The sequence below is a fragment of the Mirounga leonina genome, unplaced genomic scaffold (assembly GCF_011800145.1).
Source record: "Mirounga leonina isolate KUSES-001 unplaced genomic scaffold, KU_Mleo_1.0 Mir_115, whole genome shotgun sequence".
In the NCBI taxonomy this organism is placed as follows: domain Eukaryota; kingdom Metazoa; phylum Chordata; class Mammalia; order Carnivora; family Phocidae; genus Mirounga; species Mirounga leonina.
In genome coordinates, this window is record NW_023270268.1 from 96,046,522 (window position 1) to 96,065,832 (window position 19,311).

The window sequence follows — 19,311 nt, forward strand, 5'->3', positions numbered from 1 at the left end:
AAAGAAAAAGAAAGAAAGAAAAGAAAGAAAGAAAGAAAAGAAAGAAAAAGAAAAATTCACAATTTTTCTCCAGGTGGGTTCTGATATCTGGGATGTTAAGACAGATTTGTAAATTATTTGTCAACATGTGCCACTACTGAATGCAAGATTAATAATAAAGTGCAAGTTTAATTTGACAGTATTGTTTTCTAATAGGATAACTAAATACACATTAGTTCCCACACACACAAGCCTGGACACACACATAGACATGTATCCACTGTAGAGTTTACATAACATATTCAGTATACATTTAAATATATCTATGTGCACCTCTAAAATAGCTAATATACTTTCTGTTTCACTCTATTGCATCCACCAAATCCTGGTGTGGGAAATAAATGGCATGGATATGAACTCATTTGAGGGTATATAGCATTTTCCTCATTTTCAGAGTAAGACAACATAGGTGCCTAAGTGAGTTATGTGTAATGGACATATTTTGAGTGAAGTATAGGATACTAGAAAAATCAAAATACTGGGGTTCTAGTCTTAGATTTTCCACATGTTACATATATGATACTAAACATGTCATTTAATCATTTATAGCCTCTGTTTTATCACTTATAAAATCAAAATATTGCTCCTACTTACTTTCCAGTGTTGATACCCATATCAGATGAGCTAAAGATACACTAAGGCATTTAAAGATTATGAAATAAAGATTATGAAAATTATTATGTTTTAAACAAATATCAACAACTCTCATTACAATTTTGCATGGTCTTTGTCTTCAAATATATACAGTCTAATTAATATGTTGAAATTAGTTTATTATTCTTTTTTTTTTTCATTGCTAAATCTTCATGTCATTTCTTGTGTGTCTGGTGAGTTGCTATTCACAATATTAAGTAGCCCTGGTTTTCAATGCTATTGTATATGTGAGAGCTAATGTTCAAAATCAGGACAGTATTACATGTCAGTGCATTACCAAAAGCAATTAACAGGGAGGAATGTAAAGTTAATGATTAAAAACATGCAAAATCACTATAATATTATATATCTTGCTTTATGCTTTTCTTTATTTTTGTTAAATAGTTCATTAGTGAAGTCATAGTTTTCTGTGTTCTAAGTTCCAAAAATAATGAAGATAGTCAGAAGCTTAAGGGTTGACTTGGGGACAAAAAATTGGCACCTTTTTTATGTGTGTGTTGGTTGGTTTTATTTCCCATTTCTCCATGTCCCTATCCTCACCTATGTATTTCGGCTTGGTCCTAATTCTAGAGCCAGTGGTTCTTTACATTGAACTAATGGATGGTTGGATTGCAGGGATTAGTTCAGAGTTTATATGAACCCTTTGAAAATATATGCAAATATACTTTATATGTATGTATATGAATATGTGTGTGTATACTTTATATGCATTTATAAATGTACCCTTTCTTTCTCCCTTGGAGAGGTTCATAACATTTTATTCTCAAAGGGGCACATGAACTTAAAAACACTTGACCCACTGTATTACAAATTTTATACCTAAGTGAACATTAATTGAAAGGAGAAATTTTCTTTCCCTGTCGCCTTTTCAAAACTATCCCAGCTGTGTTCCAAACATTTGGATCGGTGAGGAAGAAAGTAAGGAAGGAAGATTAGAGGGCCAGCAACTAAGAAAGGGATGAAAGAGTACCTCTATTAGTGACTTTCTCTCTCTTTCTTTCCTTTCCCACTTTCTCCTCTTCTTACTTTCTTGCTTTATGCTCAATCACTTGATCATTTTCCCTCCCTCCTTCCTCCCTTCCCTCCCTCCCTCCGTCTTCCTTCCTTCCTTCCTTCCTTCCTTCCTTCCTTCCTTCCTTCCTTCCTTCCTTTCTTCCTTCCTTCCTTCCTTCCTTCCCTCCTTCCCTCCCTCCCTCCGTCTCTTCCTTCCTTCCTTCCTTCCTTCCTTCCTTCCTTCCTTCCTTCCTTCCTTCCTTCCTTCCTTCCTTCCTTCCTTCCCCTTTCTCTTTTCAATTACTCTTCTTCAGAGGAGAAAGCTTAAGTAAGCAGTCTTTTGAGTAAATGCCCAAACCACTTTTTTTTTTAATGCCCTAACATTCTCTCTTTGCTCATCCCCTTCTCATTTCTTTTCCCATTGATGTGAATTTATTCATTTTACTACCATCTCAGTTTGGAGAGCATTCTTTCCTACCCACCAGAAGTAGTGGTGCTCTGCAGAAGGCATTTCTATAGCAGAAATCATTTAGAAATCAGTAGAAAGAAAAGGTAATACCCACATAAAAAATATCCCTCACCTTCCTTTTCAACATTTTCGTTCCCTATTTGAACATCATTATCTAAGCTAAAATTTCCCCCAATGAAAAAATAAAACAAATAATTAAATTGATTTGTGAATTGTTTAAAATAGAAAATAGATTAAATTAAACTGTAATTCTTCTATTTAATGATATAATTGGGTTATTTTTGAGATGTGGACAGGGCCAGCTCCAACTTCTATGAAGAATAGAAAAAGATTACAGTTTTGACCATCCTGAGTAACAACTTCCTATTACCATAAAGACTGAATAGCTCTCTTCACTTTTTTATCTCATCCAAGAACATCTCTGTACCATCATTAATGTTTTTTTAGAGAGAATGAGTTTGGGAAAGAAAGAAAAAGATGATTGTTATTATGGATTTCTGTTGGCAGTTGAAAATGTTGCTGTTCAGAGTTTTCCCTGCACCCTGTTCTTGTAGGATTTGAATTTTCCAGTTGGATTGACTTGGCTGTCAAAAAGTCAAGTTGATTTTTATTTCCCCAGATTAAGTTGATAATTGGCTGAATAAAATGTTAGGAACAATTAGGAGAGGTAAGATTCTAAAGCCATTTAACACAACAAACAAACTTTATGGGACTATTTTGTCCTTGTCCATTTTTTATTTTTATTTTTTGTAACTTCTCCAGGGAACACATTGTATAAAGTGATACTTTCCTGTTCTGTGAAGTATTTCTTCCTTGACCTACCTGCCGTAACTGCTTAGTTTATACTTAAAGAGAAAAAAAAAGTTTCCATTCCACAATTGAATCCTTTTGAAGAAAAATCAAGGTACAGTCTTTCTTTTTCACACAAAAGCATTCAGAGCACTAGTTTTAAAGAAAGCTTAATTCTTGGGCTAGATGTTTTTGACTCTTCCTGCTCAGAATACAAGAGGACTACCACCTCTTGTCTTTGTTACTGCCTCCAGGGCTTTTTCTAATTTTCTGTGCCCATTTCAGATTGTTTTACTCTCAATATCAGCTGGCCTTCTTTCATATTCCCTCTACTATTGTTTCCACTCTTCCTCCTTACCCTTCCTTTGCCTCAGTATCCTTATTTTTCCCCAGTCTTCCTCATATTTAGGATTGTCTGTCTTCTCATCTGCATGAATGTCTCTTAATTTTTTATCTAAACGCAAATTCCATTTGTTAATAGTTCCCTTCTATGTAGGCAGCCTCTTCCGTACCAACAGCTTCTCTTGATATCCATTCCACCCTCATTAGGCTATGTATTTTAAACAAATAAATAAAAATCAGTTAATATTTATCTACCTTACTAGTTGAAATGCTCATTACAGGTTGGGGATTCTTTCTTTGGTGTCTTCTATAGAGTACATATCACTTTGTCTTTTTAGTGAAGGTTTGCTTCAACATTTTGTTGAATTAGCAAACATTAAAAACTGTACATTCCATGTATATTAGTCATCTAGTTGCCAAACATTAAAGGACTTATTTATTTAAAGCATATAAATGATACTTTTTCTGCAATCTTATATTTTTTTAACCATCTTAAACAAAGTGTTCTGAACATGATTTGATCTTCACGTAATGATCCCCCAATCATCATTATTGTATTAGTTTCCTAGGGCTGCTAAAATAAAGTGCCACACACTGGGTGCCTCAAACAACAGAAGGGTATTGTGTCTGAGTTCTGGTGGCTGGACGACTGAGATGAAGGTGTCAGCAGGGTTGGTTCTTTCTGAGGGCTAGGAGAGAGAATCTGTCCCATGCCTCACACCTAATTTCTGATGGTTGGCTGGCAATCTTTGGTGTTCTTTGGCCTGTAGAAGCATCTCCCTGATCTCTTCCTTCATCTTCATATAGTGTTCTCCCTTTTTGCATGTCTAGATCCAAATCCCCCCCTTTTACAAGCATATCATTTATATTGAATTAGAATATCACCCTTCTCTCATATAACCTCCTCTTAACTCATTACATCTGCAATGACCCTGTTTCCAAATAAGGGCACATTCTGAAGCACTGGGGGTTAGAACTTCAACATATGAATTTTGAGGGGACAACTCAACCCATAAGAATTATGAACATTATTTTTTTATGTAAAGCTCTACCACATTGATTTGTGAGAGATTCAATTATAGGCATGTTGTACATAGCTCTCAGCCTTGGATACTTCATCCCTCTCCTCTCCTCTGTGTCTCCTCTTCATTCAGAGATACAGGGTGGTTATTGCTTACAGTTATCATTGTGCTTTCTTCCCATTTAACATGAATGGAGAGTCCCAATAACTGTTACTATGTATTAAGGAAGAATGTATTGGTTCCAAGGTAAAGTCTCACTGACGAGTAAAAATGAATTTGGGCAATAGTGTATACTTTATAACATCTTTTTAAGTTTTCAAGGGCTCTATTTTCTCTTTTGTGGGTTGTTGGCTATGTTAAATTGAGATAGACCTGAAAGCGAATATTGAGCATGTTGGATAATTGAGGTATTAATGTATTATTTTCTCATGACAGATATGAAAACTAAAGAAATATATCTGATAAAAGTACTAGAAATTGAATAATCTTGACTATGAGTTGCCCAAGATTTTACCCATTAATGCAGGAAAATCAGAGTTCTACTTAGAATCCTGTAAGGTATGAAATCTGAGTAGAAAGGAATTATGCTTTTGTGTGATTTGTATAGTGTCTATCATAATGAAAACATTCAATAAATATAATTCTAGCACAGAATTGTGTTGAAGTCAAATGCTGTGAGTGGGTAAGGAAATGTGCACATTTAGGTTTTAGCAGGTAGTCCTCCTAAGCAGGATGAGGGGCTTGCACCCCCAGGTGCAGAACTACCAGGAATGGCCCATGTGTTTCTCAGGGCACCATGCTGATGAGCCACCCATTGTGGCAGACTCCAGTTTTGGCAGGCATAGCCAAATCGGCACTTTGATCCTTGGAGTGGCTCCTGCTACAGTGAGTGCCTCTGTTTGGTTTGCCCCTCCCTTTGGTCATTACTGTGCCCACCTGGCACTATAGGACAAAAAAATGAGAGGTGGGAGGGGGTTGTGAGGGGACACTTCAGAAACACAGCTCTGCCAAGTATGAAAAGCTGCTTAAACAGTTTGGGTTCTACAAGCACGTGTATAACATTTCTGCCAACCCACTAGTGAATACATTTTATTTTCTATATCATTCAGCAGTCTGATAAAAATCACTTTCCTTGATTCTGTTTTCTCATTCTTGGAGTCTAGGATCTGCCATAAAATGTGGCCACACAAATAAAAGGATTTCTCCCATTCTTTTAATGGTCTTGTTTCTAAAGTATCTGAACATGCTTGGAAACATTTACTTTATTTTATGCCTCAATATTTTAAAATCAATTCCTCTGCTATATTTGAAAATCAATTTTGGTGGCTTGATGATATTGGTCAAAATTTTTACATTGTATGAATTTTTGTTGAAAGTTTTAATAGATTATGCAGTAGTTTCTCCATTGCAGTACACTGATGGAAAATGTAAACATGATTATACCCATTTTATAGCTGAAAAAGTAGAGGCAGTGAGGAGCTAAATATGTTATTTAAGATTGTACAGGGTGTTAATGTCTGCCAATTTGATACTGGTAGGGTCATTCAGATATTCTGGAATTTAGGGTTTTAGCTTGTGCTCTGTGAGATGATCAAAATATTGGATCCACGTTATCTTCATAATGTCATTTGGGTAACATAGGTAAGACAGAAAATTGAGAGGTGCCTGGGTGACTCAGTTGGTTAAGTGTCCAACTCTTGGGGGAGAAAGATGGCGGAGGAGTAGGGGACCCTATTTCAGCTGGTCCCCGGAATTGAGCTGGATATCTACCAGACCACTCTGAGCACCCATGAAACCAACCTGAGATGTAAGAAGATCTGGATCTCTACAATCAGAATAAGGCAGGCGGTTGGTTTTGAGGTACAAAGCGGGGAGCTGTGATTCCGCGGGCAGATATCGGAGGATAAGTGGGAGGGTGCCTGGCCATGGGGATCCTACACCGCTGGTGAGCGACAGCCTCGCGCACTGCGGACGGGCACAGACTCGCAGACCAGTAGTGTCGGGGAAAGGACTTTAGAGCAGCCACGGGACTGAAACCCAGGGCGGCGGGGTTACGTGCATGCGAACTGCAGCCCCCCCCAGACGGAAACCCGGACCGGCGGAGTCGTGCGCACACGACCTGCACCCGCCGAGGCGGAAACCCGGAGCGCCGGGGTTGCGCCAGTGAACTGCAGGCCCCGGGACGGAAACCCGGAGCGCACGCGAACTGCAGCTCCAGAGACGGAAACCGAAGCAGCAGAGTCACGCGCGCGTGAACTGGGAGCGGCTGGCCGTTTTAGAAGCACAAAGGGCAGAGACGTGCCCCGACCTGGAGGCAGGACTGGGAGCGCTGCAGAGGGGTGCACAACCCAGGCCGCTGCAGTTTATAGCAGCACGGACAGAAACAGAGACGGTGTGGCCTGGAGAGCTCACTGAAGAACAGACTGCGGTCTCTCTGCTCTGAGGCAGAGGGTTGGAAACGGTCTCTTCTGCTCTGACTCATGGAAGAGACGCGGAAAGCCGCCAGGGAAAGGCGCCAGAGAACAAAAGCCCCAAAGACTGATCCCCACTGAGCCCATCCCCCACCACAGGGGCGCAGGGCAACTCCACCCAAACAGGGTTGCCTGAGTAACAGTGTGGCCGGCCCCTCCCGCAGAAGACAGGCTGGGAAAACAAGAGGCCAGCAACCCTAAGGTCCCAAGAAAACAGGTGCAACTTGCTTGGGTTCTGGTCAATAATTTGGACTCTATACATTCCGTCAAACACCCATCAACAGAATGACTAGGAGGAGGAGCCCCCCAAACAGAAAAGACTCAGAGATTAAGACTTATGCTGCAGATTTACAAATGGATGCAGATATAACCAAGATGTTGGAGATGGAATTCAGGCTAGCAATTGTGAAGACAATGGCTAGAATGGAGAAATCAATTAATGGCAACATAGAGTCTCTAAGGGCAGAAATAAAAGGTGAATTGGCAGAACTTAAAAATGCTATCAATGAGATCCAATCCAATCTAGATAATCTAACAGCTAGGGCAACTGAGACAGAAGAGAGAATAAGCGATCTGGAAGATAGTGTAATAGATAAAAAGGGAAAAGAGGAGGCCAGGGAAAAACAACTCAGAATCCATGAAAATAGAATCAGAGAAATAAGTGACACCATGAGGTGTTCCAATGTGAGAATAATTGGAATCGTGGAGGGGGGGGAGAGAGAGAGAGGACTAGAAGATGTATTTGAGCAAATCGTAGCTGAGAACTTCCCTAATCTGGGGAATGAAACAAACATTCGAGTCCTAGAGGCAGAGAGGACCCCTCCTAAGATCAAGGAAAACAGGCCAACACCCCAGCATGTAATAGTAAAACTTGCAAATCTTAGAACCAAGGAAACCATATTAAGGGCAGTTAGGGGGAAGAGATTCCTTACGTACAGAGAGAGGAACATCAGAATAACGTCAGACCTATCCACAGAGACCTGGCAAGCCAGAAAGGCCTAGCAAGACATATTCAGGGTACTAAATGAGAAGAACATGCAGCCAAGAATACTTTATCTGGCAAGGCTTTCATTTAGAATGGATGGAGAAATGCAGAGCTTCCATGACCGGCAGAAGCTGAAAGAATATGTGACCACTAAGCCGGCCCTGCAAGAAATATTAAGGGGGGTTCTATAAAAGGAGAAAGACCCCAAGAGTGATCTACAACAGAAATTTACAGGGACAATCTATAAAAACAACGTCTTCACAGGCAACATGATGACAATTAATTCATATCTTTCAATAATCACTCTCAACGTGAATGGCCTAAACGCTCCCATAAAACGGCACAGGGTTGCAGATTGGATAAAAAGACAGGACCCGTCCATATGCTGTCTACAAGAGACTCATTTTGAACCTAAAGATACATCCAGACTGAAAGTGAAGGGATGGAGATCCATCTTCCATGCCAGCGGACCTCAAAAGAAAGCTGGGGTAGCAATTCTTATATCAGACAAATTAGATTTTAAACTAAAGTCTGTAATAAGAGACATAGAAGGACACTATATCATTCTTAAAGGGTCTATCCAACAAGAAGATCTAACAATTGTAAATATCTATGCCCCCAACATGGGAGCAGCCATCTATGTAAGCCAACTGTTAACCAAAATAAAGAGTCATATTGATAACAATACGTTAATTGTAGGAGACCTCAATACTCCACTCTCAGCAATGGACAGATCATCTAAGCAGAAAACCAACAAAGAAACAAGAGCTTTGAATAATACATTGGACCAGATGGACCTTATAGATATTTACAGAACATTCCACCCTAAAACAACAGAATACTCATTCTTCTCGAGTGCACATGGAACTTTCTCCAGAATAGACCATATACTGGGTCACAAATCAGGTCTCAACCGATACCAAAAGATTGAGATTATTCCCTGCATATTCTCAGACCACAATGCTCTAAAACTGGAACTCAATCACAAGAAACAATTTGTCAGAAATTCAAACACTTGGAAGCTAAAGACCACTCTGCTCAAGAATGTTTGGGTCAACCAAGAAATCAAAGAAGAACTTAAACAATTCACGGAAATCAATGAGAACAAAAACACATCGGTCCAAAACCTATGGGATACTGCAAAGGCAGTCCTAAGGGAGAAATACATAGCCATCCAAGCCTCACTTAAAAAAATAGAAAAATCCCGAATTCACCAACTAACTCTACACCTTAAAGAACTAGAGAAAAAGCAACAAATGACGCCTAAGCCACGCATTAGAAGAGAAATAATTAAAATTAGAGCAGAAATCAATGAATTAAAAACCAGAAACACAGTAGATCAGATCAATGAAACTAGAAGTTGGTTCTTTGAAAGAATTAATAAGATTGATAAACCACTGGCCAGACTTATCCAAAAGAAGAGAGAAAGGACCCAAATTAATAAAATTATGAATGAAAGGGGAGAGATCACGACTAACACCAAGGAAATAGAAACAATTATTAGAAATTACTATCCACAACTATATGCCAATAAACTGAGCCATCTGGATGAAATGGAGGCCTTCCTGGAAACCTATAAGCTGCCAAGACTGAAACAGGAAGAAATTGACAACCTGAATAGGCCAATAACCAGTAACGAGATGGAAGCAGTGATCAAAAATCTCCCAAAAAACAAGAATCCAGGGCCTGATGGATTCCCTGGGGAATTCTACCAAACATTCAAAGAAGAAATAATACCTATTCTACTGAAGCTGTTTCAAAAAATAGAAACAGAAGGAAAACTTCCAAACTCATTCTATGAGGCCAGCATTACTTTAATCCCCAAACCAGGCAAAGACCCCATCAAAAAGGAGAATTTCAGACCGATATCCCTGATGAATATGGATTCCAAAATCCTCAACAAAATCCTAGCTAATAGGATCCAACAATACATTAAAAGGATCATCCACCACGACCAAGTGGGATTTATCCCCGGGATGCAAGGGTGGTTCAACATTTGCAAATCAATCAATGTGATAGAACACATTAATAAGAGGAGGGAGAAGAACCATATGGTCCTCTCAGTTGATGCAGAAAAAGCATTTGACAAAATACAACATCCTTTCCTGATTAAAACTCTCCAGAGTATAGGGATAGAGGGAACATTCCTCAAGCTCATAAAATCCATCTATGAAAAACCCACAGTGAATATCATCCTCAATGGGGAAAAGCTGAGAGCCTTTCCCTTAAGATCAGGAACACGTCAAGGGTGCCCACTCTCACCACTGTTGTTCAACATAGTACTAGAAGTCCTAGCAACAGCAATCCGACAACAAAAAGAAATAAAAGGTATTCACATTGGCAAAGAAGAAGTCAAACTCTCTCTTTTCGCAGACAACATGATACTTTATGTGGAAAACCCAAAAGACTCCACCCCCAAATTACTAGAACTCGTCCAGCAATTCAGTAATGTGGCAGGATACAAAATCAATGCACAGAAATCAGTTACTTTCTTATACACTAACAACTCAACTGTAGAAAGAGAAATTAGAGAAACGATTCCATTTACAATAGCACCAAAAACCATAAGATACCTTGGAATAAACCTAACCAAAGAGGTAAAGGATCTATACTCTAGGAACTACAAAACACTCATGAAAGAAATTGAAGAAGACACAAAAAGATGGAAAAATATTCCATGCTCATGGATCAGAAGAATAAACATTGTTAAAATGTCTATGTTACCCAGAGCAATCTATACCTTCAATGCCATCCTGATCAAAATTCCAATGACATTTTTCAAAGTGCTGGAACAAACAATCCTAAAATTTGTATGGAATCGGAAAAGACCCTGAATCGCCAAGGAAATGTTGAAAAAGAAAAACAAAGCTGGGGCATCACGTTGCCCGATTTCAAGCTATATTACAAAACTGTGATCACCAAGACAGCATGGTACTGGCACAAAAACAGACATACAGACCAATGGAACAGAATAGACAACCCAGATATGGACCCTCAACTCTATGGTCAAATAATCTTTGACAAAGCAGGAAAAAACATGCAATGGGAAAAAGACGGTCTCTTCAATAAATGGTGCTGGGCAAATTGGACAGCCATATGCAGAAGGATGAAACTCGACCATTCTCTAACACCATTCACAAAGATAAACTCAAAGTGGATGAAAGACCTCAATGTGAGACAGAAATCCATCCAAATCCTAGAGGAGAACATAGGCAGTAACCTCTTTGACATTGGCCACAGCAACTTCTTTCAAGATACATCTCCAAAAGCTAGTGAAACAAAAGCAAAAATGAACTTTTGGGACTTCATCAAGATAAAAAGCTTCTGCACAGCAAAGGAAACAGTCAACAAAACAAAGAGGCAACAGAATGAGAGAAGATATTTGCAAATGACACTACAGATAAAGGGCTGGTATCCAAGATCTATAAAGAACTTCTCAAACTCAACACCCAAAAAACAAATAATCAAGTCAAAAAGTGGGCAGAAGATGTGAAAAGACACTTCTCTGAAGAAGACATACAAATGGCTAACAGACACATGAAAAAATGTTCATCATCATTAGCCATCAGGGAAATCCAAATCAAAACCACACTGAAATACCACCTTACACCAGTTAGAATGGCCAAAATGGACAGGGAAAGAAACAACAAATGTTGGAGAGGCTGTGGAGAAAGGGGAACCCTCTTACACTGTTGGTGGGAATGCAAGTTGGTACAGCCACTTTGGAAAACAGTGTGGAGGTTCCTCAAAAATTTAAAAATAGAGCTACCCTATGACCCAGCAATTGCACTCCTGGGTATTTACCCCCAAGACACAGATGTAGTGAAAAGAAGGGCCACATGCACCCCAATGTTCATAGCAGCAATGTCCGCAATAGCCAAACTGTGGAAAGAGCCGAGATGCCCTTCAACAGATGAATGGATAAAGATGTGGTCCATATATACAATGGAATATTACTCAGCCATCAGAAAGGAAGAATACCCAACTTTTATATCAACATGGATGGGACTTGGAGGAGATTATGCTAAGCGAAATAAGTCAAGCAGAGAAAGTCAATTATCATATGGTTTCACTTATTTGTGTAACATAAGGAATAACATGGAGGACATTAGGAGAAGGAAGGGAAAAATGGGGCGGGGCGGATTGGAGGGAGAGATGAACCATGAGAGACTATGGACCTGAGAAACAAACAGGGTTTTAGAGGGGAGCAGGGAGGGGGGATTGGTTAGCCCAGTGATGGGTATTAAGGAGGGCACGTACTGCATGGAACACTGGGTGTTATACGAAAACAATGGATCGTGGATCACTACATCAAAAACTAATGATGTATTGTATGGTGACTAACATAACATAATAAAATTTAAAAAAAAAGTGTCCAACTCTTGATTTCGGCTCAGGTCATGATCTCAGGGTTGTGAGATTGAGCCCCACACTGGGCTCTGCATGTGGTGGGGAGTCTGCTTGAGGATTCTCCCCCTCACACTCTCTCTTTCTCAAATAAATAAGTAAGTCTTTTTAAAAAAAGAAGACAAAATTGAGACATAGGAGGATATTAAATGATTTGTAGCTTATCACATAACAAGGTCACAGGAAAGCTGATAAGATCTTGGACTCCTTCACTCTGTGTACTAGCCATGACTAGTTCTCTGACCAGAAACATTTTTCTCCTTCAGGGAATCCCAATTTTCACATTTGTAAAGGTTGGAGATTTTCACTGAGAAAGCAATGCCTCAAGGGACTAGGAACTTTTGAAAAAACTCAAGGTTTTTAACCTCAGCCTAGTATAGCCAAATATATTGATCAACATTTAACAATTTCAGAATGTTAGAATTCTAAAATTCTTGCTTAGACAGAAATCTAAATTTGAAACTGAAAGTAAATCATCATTCCCCTCCTTCATTATTTAGTTATCACTTAGTAAAACATTTAGGTATTAGGTATTTATATATGTATGCAAAAATGCATAAGTTTGTAAATTATAAAATATATGGGATTTATTTGGGGAAAGGTTATAAAAAATAGCATCTACTTTGAGATGTTTCTGTAATAACTTCCAGTTGTCATCATTTTTGACCAAAAGATTAAATTTCTGATATGAGACTAAAGACTCAAGCAGTTAGTAAGGAAGCAGGGACCCAACCAGACCAAAATTTTACTAAGTCATTGCTACCAATCTAGAGAAAGAGCACGTGAAATAGTTTTCCATACTTTAACTTTCTACCAATTAGGATTTCCAGTTGAGAAATGAGCAGATTCTAAAAAGCTCTGGCTGCCCAGGTTAGTATGGCGCAGGCAGTCCCTATGCTCACCAACTCATCTGCTAGTTTTCCCGTACAAACCTGATTTCAGCCAGAGGCCATAGGCTAAGGACCACTAATGCAGGATCTAAGCAGTCCCTTATCCCAAAGAAATCCCCAAAGGAGAAACTTTACATACACATTCAAGTAAGTGAGAGCCTTCGTGAAGCCCCTCCAATGACTCCTCCATGAAGAAATACTCCATGTCATCTAGAAACAGCTTTATCACCATCAATAAATATGTGTTCCAATAATATTTGCTCCAATAGGGCACGAACTGGAGATGGCTGGACTTAATCAAGGTCCAAGAGAGAAGAAAGTATGTGGAGAGGGCATCAGAGTCCTTGGAGTTGGAGAATGCTGATAGTTATCTGAGGAGAGCAAATGATTGTGCTGAGTTCTGGCTTCCCCGGTGAATGCCAAATAGGGTTTTCCATCTCCATGAAATAAAATGTAATATTGTATTAATCACTTGGAAAAGTAAGAATTTTTTTCTATTGTTAACTGGTAAGCTCCCATGTCATCTATTTTTCTGTCAGCTGTTTTCTTAAATATAACCATTCAGCTCTATTATAAACATTCTCAAAGGAAATTCTGCCAGATTACCAACTCTGATTTGCATTAGCTAAGACTTATTTACATTTATTGTCTAAGGCAGGCTTAGATAATGTATGTGTTATTTGGTCCAGAAATAGTAAATCTTACTTGTATCTGATAAGCTTTAACTCTGGATACTTGAAATGCCATATATTGTACACCTATTCAGAGCTAGTTTCTATGCTATGTACCTTAATGTAAATTATCTCCTTTAATTTTCCCCAACAAACCATTTTAGAGATGAGAAAATTGAGCCTCAGAGAACCTAAATAATTTGGGAGGATGTACTGCTAGTTAGTGGCCAAACTAGGACTCAAAGTCCTCTCCCCTCTTTTTAAGCCACTCACTCAATCTGCTTCTAAAAATGGGGAAGATTCTGAATTACCTTCTATGAGTCTATGGTGTTTTAATAAGGAGAAGGGAGATGCCAAAGCATATGGTTTTATGGTGCTAGTTTTTATCACACAAAACATGCCTGATTCAAGTTTGTTGTCAGTTAATCTCTCAGTGCAGCCTATGAGCCTGTTGATACCATAAACACTATTATTTAAGTCTTATTTTGTGAGACATGCCTCACAGTAGATACAGTTTAATTCTCAAATTAACCTCAAAACCACCTTAATTTTGCTAGATTAAAAATAATAACCTAAGCCTACATGTGACTATGTAACTATAAGGTAATGGAACTGATTTTTGGTGGGCATTACTGGCACTGGTCTGATAATTTAGAATGAATCCACATAGTGCGTATCCAGATTCACTACCAATGAGTTTCATAATCTGTTAAATGGAGATGATACTAGTACCTACTTCATAATATCACTGTGAAGATTAAATGAGATAATATATATAAAATCCTTAGATCAGTTCCTAACAAATAATAAGCACTCAGTGAGTAATAACTATTACCATATGTGAACATTACAGAAATAAAAACCAAACAATTACTGGTAGGTACTTAATACATAGCAAGTGCTCAATAAATATGTATTGAATGGATTAATACATTGTATCAGTTCTTCAAACCGGCTATGTGTTACTTATCTCTGGTAAATGCAGTATTCAGCCTCACGCTGTTGAATTTAATACAAAATAAGATGTTCAGTGTCATTAAGAATTATACACAATTTGCAGGAGCATTTATTGATTCTGAAAGAGCCTTTTTGGGGGGTTGAGGGTATCATTTATTTTCCTCAAGATTTTCACCCTTAGTTTTTGTGACTAGAGTTATATGTGTGACCACTAAATGGATATAGATTTTCCCCTTCCTTAATGGTCATGTAGATATGATTTATCTTATGGTACAATGAAAACAGAAGCTGTACAAGTATGTACAGTAAAAGAAGATAAATGGCCTGGAAGGAACAAAAAGGCAATGTGTGTCACAAATGCTTCCCACTTGTCTGGCCCAACTGAAACTCACTGAAAGTAACACACTGAAAGTAAGAAAGACATATATTGTCACTGTTTGTTCCAGTTCTGGAGATGCTGCGTACTTTTCTGATGACGTCCAGATATTATAGTTTGGGGGAGCATTTTTTTTTCTTAGGAAATTTATTTTGAAATCCTGAAATGTTTGCCGTTATGGATCTGAAATTGTCATGCTTTAAATACCACAGTTTCTAACTGGTCATCTAATTCCAGTAAGAGTTTTAGAAAGGGTTTGAATGTTGCCTCTCCCTAGAATATTCTTCCTACCAATGATATTCCCACTCTACCTTTAGAAGTAGTCCAAGTAGCTCTGCCTCCTACTTTTATGCATATTTGTGTCATTGCTCTTGCTATATAGTATTCTTGTGTTTTCTGCTTAGATATGTTTTTTTCTCCTTTGGAGTCTAGTGACTAAATTGTGAGCTTCTTGAAGACAAGGGCTGTGTGTTTGTTTTTAATCTCTGGATACCCAGTATTACTTAGTGGTTTCTAGAATAAAGTAGGTATTCAATAAATATGTATCCAATAAATTAATGAACTTGCAATCATACACACACACACACACACACACATTAGATCAGGGTCATGAATAAAATTTCCTATGTGTGTTTCTCAACTGCTTATGAATGTTTTAACTTTCTTATGAACAGATTGGTATGTTTCTGAGTTCTCTAGTCACATTGAGGGGAATTTTCTAATCTTTGAAAAAAAACCTGTTTTTACCTGTTCATACTCTGTTTTTACTCTGAGCATTTCTTTTGCACGTGGACTGAAGCGTGCTGTTAAGTACTGATCACTTGGTTGAACCACACAGACAGTGTTACGAATCTTTATTTTTATTTGCACGCTGTTTGGTGGTGGTGTTCAAGCACATTACCTGTATGTTTAGAAAAAAAAAAACATGGATTGTGTCATTTCACTGGAGAAGTCTTACTTCCATAAAAAATTCTCAGCATTTAATACAGTGGTTGGCGTATAGTTGGGATTCAGTAAAGGTTTGTGGAATGCATGGACAAATCAGCCATTATTATTAACTGTTTTGAGGATGAGGTATGAGATTTCTTTTAAAAAGACGAAATGAAATGCCCAGCAGGATAAGAGTGAATAAGAGTGAATCTGACACTCATAATTCTTACCTCTGTGTTTCTAGACTGTTACGCAGGCTCACTGAGAAGTGCCTTATATGTCTGATTTCTCAACTTCACCCTGCAGTAAACTTTTGCAATCTGGAGGCTAGAGACCTCTTTTGTAAATGTTGTCTGTCCGAACTGCATTGGCACCAAGGAGGCCTTAGCAGATAAAGTGGAGGAACATATGGCTCCCATCTGAATACAAATTGGTGGACATAACGTGGTAATTCAGCTGAGATGTCCTCTATACTGTAAACTGAAAGAGTATGATTAGAGGTGTTTATAAACGGCGTCTGATTTTCCCCCACACACCCCTCCCCACCCCCTTCCACTGTAGTTTTATCGGCCTGAATCATAGCCATCCAGCGTCCCAGTCTCACTGCGTTATTTGTTAAAATGGCCAGCATGAGGAATTATTAATTAAAGCTAACAAATCACCCTGACGAGCTGTGCCCTGGCATGGCTGAAGGTTGATTGGTGAAAGTGTTCTCCTTTGGAGAAAAGACTTTTTGTGCTCGTGACGCAGTCAGGGATGGATTATTGAATATGCAAGTTAGAAGAAAAATCATAGGACAAGCAAATTGAGTATTTACTGGCAAATAATTGCTCTCTTAAGCTGTGGCTCTCTTCCTAAATTCTTAACATTCCCGAGGGTTAGAAAGAAACACAGAAAAATGCATCGGTACAGAGTACATTTCAAAAAAAATACATAGACTGATGTTTCAGGCTTGTGCAGGTAAGTGTGATTGTGTGTGCATGGAAAGTGAAAGAACAAGGGGATGCAAGGGAACGATGGGGGGGAGTTTTTAATCTGGTGGGTTTTTGAAAATCAATTTGTTGTTTATTGAAATACTGCTTGGCGTATTTCTAAGTTGACTGAGAATTTAGTTTCAGTGCTGCATTTACTGTGAAAGTTAGAGAAACGAGAGAGGGTTTTCTCAGAGTTACTTCATGTCTTTATTAGCAGAAGGATATGTTAATGTTTTGCCCCAATAAGAGTTATAAATTTTGCTCGGATATTTGTGGATATATGTATACAATTACCTCCTGAATTAGGGTTCTTTAGTTATTCTCAACATTTAAATGTGACCTGTTTTAACAGTGTCCCAAACACATTTGGGTACAACTATTGCATTTATTTTTCCAAGTAAACTCGGTATTCCATTTGCACCAAGCTAGTCCTTGTTCAGAATTTCGAAAGGGACATTACAGTTCTGAAGTAGTTACTTAAACTTCAGGCTTCTATAATAACAAAAGTGTCCTTATTATCAATCGTATGGTCTTTTTATCTGAAATGTTGATCAGATTACTGAGTGTTGTGGACATTGTGAAGTAAGTGAGAGTAGTTTAGAGGCTTTTTCAAAACCAAACTTAAACACATCAAAATGTTAAGTGTGGAAATAAAGGCTCATTCTATGTATAAAATATAGACATTAAGAAACAGAGATGCCCTCCTAAGTATAGCTAGGTTATGTGAACAGCATTATCAAAACATGCATATCCACTGAGGATGAATTTCATATTCTGAAAACCTAGAAAATTTGCTTTCATTGACAACAAGCTCTTTTTGAAATGAGAATAATTGGCTGGCGAAATAGCATTTTAGGGTTATAATAACTATGAATAACATGGATTTAAAACAAAGGCATAAACATAATTTAAACTAAATTAGCTGATTAATAATTTCAAAGTGCTTTAACAATAAAACATCTACATGATAGTAATAATAGAATAATAATAAAAATGGAAAATCTGACAATCACCCAGAAATTAGATCAGATGACTCTCATAAAGTTTTAGAGAATCAGAAATCTAAAATATAAATATATAAAACTTATATTTTGCCTTCTATTCTATTCCTTGAACCATGCAATATTGTGCTGGTCAGGATTTTTCTTTACTATATCCTATTTTATTAAAAAGCATAGTTTGTCTTAGTATATAGAATAAAGCTCATAAGAAAGTTTAGAAAATATATTTTTTAAGGTTTAATTCCCACTGGGTAATATTCTGTTCTCGGTTTTCCTCCTTAAAGTTTCTTGTGACTATTTGAGGGCACAGTTTGGTCCATTATTTTGAAATAGCAAAGGGGGCATTTAAAGCATATGTTCAGAGACTAAACCATCTGCCGGTTTTATTATGAATACCACAGAATTATGAGGACTTGGAAAGGCTCAAAAATTGAGCCAGAGTTCCATGCAAGATTAAAAAAACAAAAACAAAAATACAGCACTTTGATTTTAAAAAGTGTTTTGCAATCACTTACTTTTGCTAAGTATTTTCTTTAGTCTTCTATTGGAGAATAGTATCATTACACCCTTTTGATATATGAGTAATGCATGGCAAAATATAGTTGAGTGACATGAACCTATGGAAAGGTAATGGTAATATTTTCTCTCTGATTTAACCCATTAAATTTAAGTGCCTTTTGGAATTTGGGGTAGACTTGTCAATAGTGAAACTCTCAGTGAATTGGAGAAACATAAAATGGTGACCGCTGGAACAAAAATGAAGTCCAGCTGCTAGCTTCTGGACTGTCTACAAGTGAGTTGCAAGAGACATGCAGAGGTCAGACTAAAGAGCAATTCTGTAATCCAATTGTGATGTAATGGAAGTATGAATCAACTATTGGTTGCCCACGCTGGGGGGAGCCCATTTCCCCCAAAATGAGCATAATTTGACATTATTCCAGGGTAGTACTATATTCTTTTGGTGTCTGGAAGGATATGAGATCTAGAAATTAATACAAGAACAAAAATTACATTTAAATCCCAAACATAATAGTATTTCAGTCCAGAGCCATCACATAAAGACAAATCAAGATGAGTAGCATCGTTAAGATGTCTAGTGCCCAGTTAGAGTTCTCTTAACTTTGCCTAAATTTTACTAAAATCAGTCTGAGACTAGCTGGATCATTATTAGAGGAAATGCAAAAAATAGACTACTCCAACTTGAGGATGAGCTTTCAGAGTTGAGATGACTTATCCTTCTTTGTTGCTTTAATGAAAATTACTTAATTAAAAGAGAATAATAATGGAGGCAAAGGACTGAGGTGTTTGGTTTGAAGAGTCTAGGTAAAATGTGTGTGTTCT

The 19,311-nt window shown here is 37.9% G+C and overlaps 1 protein-coding gene across 5 annotated transcripts in view; it reads left to right on the forward strand.

Annotated features, from left to right (window-relative positions):
- The window catches only part of ZBTB20 (zinc finger and BTB domain containing 20), an 804,401-nt gene that overhangs the window by 346,044 nt on the left and 439,046 nt on the right, over positions 1-19,311 (forward strand). Inside the window, exon 1 of one of the 5 annotated variants that reach the window (XM_035000128.1) lies at positions 14,635-16,955. The exons of the other annotated variants lie outside the window; for them this stretch is intronic. The gene's annotated coding sequence lies outside the window, so the exon portion shown is untranslated. Of the gene's footprint in view, positions 1-14,634; positions 16,956-19,311 lie in introns of those variants that run through there. 5 annotated transcript variants of the gene reach the window in all.